Source organism: Tribolium castaneum, chromosome 6 (assembly GCF_031307605.1).
Source record: "Tribolium castaneum strain GA2 chromosome 6, icTriCast1.1, whole genome shotgun sequence".
NCBI classification, from domain to species: Eukaryota; Metazoa; Arthropoda; class Insecta; order Coleoptera; family Tenebrionidae; genus Tribolium; species Tribolium castaneum.
The window spans coordinates 11921492-11928972 of record NC_087399.1 but is presented as its reverse complement, the minus strand read 5'-3'; the positions used below and the strand labels follow the sequence as shown (position 1 = coordinate 11928972).

The following is a 7481-nucleotide window of genomic DNA, read 5'->3' as shown; positions in this document are numbered from 1 at the left end:
GATCAAAGACAAGTTACGAAATATAAATAGATAGAGATTGGTACGCATTCGAGGTGGTCGGTGCAGGGTTGCCAATTTGGTAGATTTTCTACTAAATCTGGTAGAATAAATAGTCGATTTAGTGAGGATTTTTTTCGTCTAGTGCAGTGTTCTTCAACCTGTGTTCCGCGGAACCCTAGGGTTCCACCCAAAGGCTTTCGGGGTTCCGCGAGTCATTGCTTCAATTCGAGAGACGTCGGCCGCGCCGCTCTTCAGAATGCACATGCGTCAATCGGAGTTTCATGTTGAAACATGTTATCCATTCGCATAGTTGACTTACACTGCACTTAACCTTAGTAGTTTTGTTGTTGTTTTAGGTTTAGACAAGCAAAGGTAAGTTAACTTACAGTTTTAAAATAAATTGTATTTTGTTTGATCCTAACCTAGAATCGTTCAGAAATATGATGCTGAATTGGCTCAAAAGTGGCAAATTGGAATCACAATCCCAAGAACAATCCTCTTGCTATCTTGAAAATTCCAACTGTCTTCCGCCAACATTAGACTCGACAGATATTATTGGAGAAGAAAATAAAGCGGGAACAACAAGTCGAAAAAAACGAAAATATGATGAAGATTACTTGAACTTCGGATTTACTTGGACTGGTGATAAAGATGAGCCAAATGGACTTTGCGTAATATGTGAGCAAGTAGTGAACAACAGCAGTTTAAATCCTGCAAAGCTGAAGCGACATTTGGACACTAAACATCCGACTTTAAAAGGTAAAAGCGAATATTTTAAAAGAAAATGTAATGAACTAAATCAGAAAAAGCATACCTTTGAAAGATATGTTCGTGATGATAATAAAAATCTACTAAAAGCATCTTATTTAGTTAGCTTGCGCATAGCTAAACAAGGCGAAGCTTATACTATTGCTGAAAAATTAATTAAACCTTGTACGAAAGACTTAACTACATGCGTATTCGGCGAAAAATTTGCAAGCAAAGTCGATCTCGTCCCATTGTCTGACACGACGATTTCACGACGAATTGAAGATATGTCATATTTCTGCGAAGCGGTACTAGTAAATCGTTTGAAAAATGCTAAATGTGGATTTACTTTGCAAATGGATGAGTCCACAGATGTAGCTGGATTAGCAATTTTATTAGTATTTGTGAGATACATACACGAATCTTCTTTTGAGGAAGATATGCTTTTTTGCAAGGCTCTGCCAACTCAAACAACAGGTGAAGAAATATTTAATTTACTTAATGCTTATTTTGAAAAACATTCAATTCCTTGGAATTTATGCTATCACATATGCACTGATGGAGCCAAAGCTATGGTGGGTGTTATAAAGGGCGTAATAGCACGTATAAAAAAGCTGGTTCCAGACATCAAAGCTAGCCATTGCTGCCTTCATCGTCATGCTCTCGCTGTCAAACGGATACCAAATGCTTTGCACGAAGTACTCAATGACGCCGTTAAGATGATTAATTTCATCAAATCCAGACCTCTAAATGCCAGGGTATTTGCCCTATTGTGCGATGATTTGGGAAGCTTACATAAAAATCTCCTTCTTCATACCGAAGTAAGATGGTTATCGAGGGGAAAGGTCCTAACGCGATTTTGGGAATTGCGTGATGAAATTCGAATCTTTTTTAATGAACGTGAATTTGCTGGAAAACTTAATGATACTAGTTGGCTTCAAAATCTGGCCTACATTGCAGATATATTTTCATACCTGAACGAAGTTAATCTTTCACTTCAGGGACCAAATTCTACAATTTTTAAGGTCAATAGCAGAATAAACTCGATAAAATCTAAACTCAAGCTTTGGGAGGAATGTATCACCAAAAATAATACGGAATGTTTTGCTAATTTAAACGATTTTTTGGAAACCAGTAATACTGCATTAGACCCGAATTTAAAAAGCAATATTTTGGAACATTTAAATGGCTTGAAAAACACTTTTTTGGAATATTTTCCTCCTACGTGCAACAATATTAGTTGGGTCGAAAATCCGTTTAATGAGTGTGGTAATGTGGATACCCTCCCAATTAAAGAAAGGGAGCAACTGATAGATATACGCACTGATACAACATTAAAGTCTACTTTTGTACCGGATGGCATTGGCCCATTTTGGATAAAATTAATGGACGAATTTCCAGAAATTTCCAAACGTGCCGTAAAAGAATTGATGCCTTTCGTGACAACCTACCTTTGTGAGAAATCGTTTTCTGTTTACGTCGCAACAAAAACCAAGTACAGAAATAGACTTGACGCTGAGGATGATATGCGTCTCCAATTAACAACGATCCATCCCGATATTGATAATTTGTGCAATAATAAGCAAGCGCAAAAAAGTCATTAATTTTTATTTTTTATTTTATATATTATTTTATTTGGAATATTTATCTTTTTGTTTAAAGTTTGTTTAAATAAATGCAAATTTAAATCTTATTTAGAGTTTTTATTACCAAAGCACGGGCTCACCTTGTTCGTAACAAGTCAACGCAGCTGTCCCTAAAATCTCATCTGGGTGTATTACTAAATGAAGGGTTCCATAAAAAAAAATATCTCGACAAAGGGTTCCGCCGGATGGCAAAGGTTGAAGAACACTGGTCTAGAGGGATCCTTGTATTATCGTCAATAATTTCGCCGACTACTTCAAAAGTGTATACACTGTTTCACTCGACAATAATTATTCTGCTAATATGACAACGAATAATAACATCCTGCTGCCCAAAATCTCAGAGGACGATATCTTGCGACAGCTAAGGAGAGCTAAAAATTCAATGACCTCGGGATGCGATGGCATACCAAGTTTTCTTTTAAGGGATTGTGCTTTTGTATTTTCTGCTCCGCTTTTTCATATATTCAATTTGATTCTCGAGTCTTCCACTTTTCCTTCTGTTTGGAAAGTAACGCATATCTGCCCAGTTTTAAAAAAAGGTGACACTAATAAAATTGAAAACTACCGGCCAATTTCTATTCTCTGCAATTTCTCTAAAATCTTCGAGTCAATTCTCTACTCTTATATCTATAAGTCAGTGAAAAATCTCATTTCGCCCCACCAACATGGCTTCATGGAGAATAGATCTACGATAACCAACTTAGCCACTCTAACACAATTTATCGGAGGCGCTAAACAGAAGAAGCCAAGTAGATGTTATTTATACAGATTTTCAGAAGGCTTTTGATCAGATCGACCATTATATATTGTTAAGCAAACTCAACACCTTTGGCTTCTCTGACTCTCTCGTCTCTCTCATCAAATCTTATCTTTTTCATCGACGGCAGCGAGTTAGATACAATAACTTTCTGTCCAATGAGTTCATTACTACGTCCGGTGTACCTCAGGGTTCCAATCTGGGGCCCTTGATCTTTCTCCTATACATTAACGACCTGGCTGATCAGTGTTCCATACTATTGTTTGCGGATGATTTGAAACTATACATGGAAATTAACTCATTCCAAGATTCAGAAATATTGCAAGAATGTCTGAAAACCTTAAACATCTGGTGCGACAAGAACCGTCTACAACTGAATTTAGCCAAATGTTGCGTGATATCTTTTACGAAGAAACAAAATATCATCAACTATCCATACGAAATTTCAAACTCTGTACTGAATCGCGTTATCACTGTAAAGGACCTGGGTATTACTTTCGACGCCGAACTTTCATTTAATTTCCATGTAAGGGAATTTGTCGACAAAGCTCTTAAGAGTTATGGGTTTATATACAGAAATGGTCGGGAATTCACCAACATTAAAATTCTTCGTATTCTTTACTTCGCATTTGTTAGATCCCGATTGGAATATGGGGCATTAATATGGAACCCCATTTATAACACTTACGTTGTACAACTGGAAAACGTGCAAAGACGTTTCTTAAAATATCTGGCGTTTCTCTCTGATGGTGTTTATCCAATACAAGGTGTTGACGAGCAAATACTATTAGATAGGTTTCAACTTCAATCCCTACAGCTTCGTCGCATTTGTATTGCCATAAATTTTTTATATAATCTACTCCATAACAAGATTGATTGTAGTGAATTACTAAATCAACTTTCTTTCACTGTTCCACGGCTTAATTCGCGCTCAACTCCCACTTTTTATAAAGGTATAAGTCGCGTTAATTTAGCTCTGAAAGCTCCTATTACTGTTGTCTTCTTACTTTAATAAAATTTGTAGTCGTTGTGATATACATAGTGATAATTTAGCTGTTATTATTAATACTGTCTGCTTGGCATATAAAGAATACGTATAAAATGTGTATGTTAGGTTGTTTTTGCAATTGTAACTAGTGTTTATTGTATTTTAGTTTTAATTGTATTTTTTTTCTGTAATTGGGTTATGTACCTGTTGGAAAAATAAACTTATTATTATTATTATTATTAAAATTGCGTCATCTGAAATGCTAAAACTACAGTATACTCAAAAGTTCCGCGACGCATGGTTGAAGGATCCTATTTTGAAAGACTGGCTAGTGGTTGTAGAAAGCATTGCAGGGAAAGAGGCAAAGTGTAAATTTTGTTCAAAAATTGTCACTAGTAGATATGCGGATTTGAAGGCTCATGGAGAATCCAAGAAACACAAGACAATCGCTGAAACTGCCATAGGAAAGCCAGTACATGGTCAAATAAAAAAAATACCATTTAGACCTGAAAAAAATGAAGCCAAATTTGCAGAAGCTCGTCTAGCATTATTTACTGCGAAACATACGTCCTTAAATGTAGTTGACAGACTGTTGCAAAAAAGCCTTTATAAATTGTGACGCAAGCGCCAATCTTCAAATGCATAGAACAAAATGTACTAATATCCTAAAAAATGTATGGTCCCCACATTTTATTGAAGACATGTGTGAGGATATTGGTGATTCTCCGTTTAGCCTCATTTTAGACGAATCAACAGACATAACGGTAGACAAGTATTTAGGAATTACCATTATCTATTTTAGTTTTAAAATGAACAAAATTGTTAACTCGTTTTTTAATTTAGTTTGTTTGGAAAATGTGATGCAGATTCTATTACAAACTCCATTCTTGAACGAACAAGTACTAAATAGTCTAGACTCGGTTTAATTTTTTGTGATGGTGGATCACCTGTTTTTTGTTATATTTAATTTTTTATTTGTTGTAATATTTTATATGTAGTTACTTCTACATGTTGCTTGTTTTTGAACAATTTTATAACGATGTAGTTTATTTTAGCATTATTTTTTCGTTAAAAAATTAGAATTAAAATTTATTTTTATTCATATGTAGTGATTTATTTCTTAATAAAATATTTTCATAATAATCGCTCCATCTAAATAGTAGTCAAAATAATTTTTAGTAGATACCTGTAAAAGCAGAAAAAAATCTAGAGGAAATCTGGTAGATTTGCAACATGTGTTTAGTAGGAATACATTCCGAACAGTTTGCAACACTGGGTCGGTGCGCATTCAGAGTCGGTACTCATCCGAGGTCGGTACTCATCAGGTTCGCGTTTCTGGTTCACCCGCTAATAGGGAACGTGAGTGTCAAATGAACAACTCCTACATGATAAGTGAGACCGCTTCTAAAGCTCTGCAGTTTGCAATAGAATTTGAGTTAGAAGGATTTTACAGAGCGAACGGTCCTTACTGTTTTAGACAACATTATTTCGCAGTTGTCACTGTCAAACAATTGAACAACTCAACATGAGAATAAGAGAGCTTAAAAAAGAGCTGGAAGTAGGTGTCAATGTTACAAACCCAATAAAAATGATAATTCTCTAAAACCAAGAAGCAAAATCAAAAAATAGTAATTCGTCCGTGATGAAGGTGCAGGGACCTCTCAATCTCAATTGGCGGCCCCAAAGGAGTTACAAGTAGAGTTAACAAATATTTATTAAATTAAAATTCAAACTAATTTATAGAAGAAAAAAATAGTAGGATGGTGGTGCATAACCACCTTCTTTCGTTTTGTCTAATTTTGTGTTTTTCATTATAATTATAATATTTGTCGTTTAATGTGTAGTTGTTGTGTTCGTTGTTTTTTAATAAATATACGTTAATACTATCACAACATGTCTTTTATGAATACAATTAAAAAACTAATGGGAAATGAGGACTTCCATTACATGAAACTAATTTATCATGGTTAACGCGGAAAGCATTTGTATTTTGTATTGTTTATAAATATTTTGAAAAAATATTGCTGGGTAAAAGGACAAGAAAAATTGGTCTCTTGGGTTTAATTATTTGTTTAAAGAATATTTTCCAATTAGGATTTCTTACAAAAAAGTTTAAAAGTATTTACTTACCTGCTCCAAAACCATACTGTATGAAACAATCGAGGATTTAATTGTAGTCGATTTTACCAATTTAAAGTGCGCGCCAGCCCAGAACGGTCTCCCTAAGATCACTAGCGCCATCCCCTAGCGGGGGTGTTGGGAAAAACTCTCTCTCGCTCACTGCCCTTCGTCGAGGACAGACCCTTGTAAATAGCGTGTAAATAAAATCTTTTAAAATCACCGTCAGTTTTAAGTCATCCGACCCCCAAAACTTCCCACAAATCATCAGGTGTGGGGTAGAAGAAGCCCATAAGTGTTCTTTTTTTGTGAATTAGTGATTTAGACTTTTAATAAATTAAGAAAATTTGTGACCACGTGGTGGGTACTGCCGTGTGGGGAAATATGGCGAAACTGGGAGAAGTGGGTGAATTAAGAGACAACATTAGGAAGGCTCCGGTCAGTTCGGCGCGTACGCTTTTTAATATTCTATTCGGAACGGGCCAAAGACTAAATCGTACAAAAATTTGTGACTTTGAGGGTTTCGTGTGGGAGGTAGACTCGGATGAATGTCAACAGAAAATTGAAAACCTAAAAAGGGGGTACAGTGTCGCGGAACTTACGGCGGTTTGCGTGCTTTTGGGTATAAGTTACGATGGGACCGCAGAGGACCTCGCGACGCGGCTGTGCATCGCATTAACAGACTTTAGTGCCCTCAATGCCGTTGCAGAAGTGGAGGATGACGAAGAGGAAGACATCCATACCGTAGCTAATGATACAGAAGTGGCGACGGGCAATCGACCTGCTTCGAGACAACAAATCATGCCGCAGACCCCAGTGCCGAATTTTTCGATATCGTTTAGAGACGTGGAGGATTCGATACGACCCTTTTCAGGCACAGACCCGGCGTATCCAGTCGAAAAGTTCGTGGCTGATTTTGAAGATTTGGCAATGTTGTTGGGATGCAATCATTTTTATTTGCAAAAAAGTCGTTAATCGGGTTAGCCAAAATGTTTGTCCAGGGTTTACACGGAGTAAGGACGTGGTACGACCTCAAAACTCGATTAGTGCGAGAGTTCGCGGCCAAAATAAACAGCGCGGAGTTGCATCAACAATTACGGGAAAGAAAAATGAAAAAAAGTGAATCTGCGTATGAATATTTTCTTTTGATGAAGGAGTTGGCTTCACGGGGTAATATTGAAGAAGAAGCGGTGGTGCACTACATCGTAGATGACAGTGAAAACAA

The 7481-nt window shown here is 36.4% G+C and overlaps 1 long non-coding RNA gene across 1 annotated transcript; it reads left to right on the top strand.

Annotated features, from left to right (window-relative positions):
- The first annotated feature begins 335 nt into the window (after positions 1 to 335).
- On the top strand, positions 336 to 2440 carry LOC135266560 (uncharacterized). The gene is made up of 2 exons (XR_010334669.1): positions 336 to 372; positions 427 to 2440. It is a non-coding gene; the product is annotated as an uncharacterized LOC135266560 (long non-coding RNA).
- Positions 2441 to 7481: the final 5041 nt, after the last annotated feature.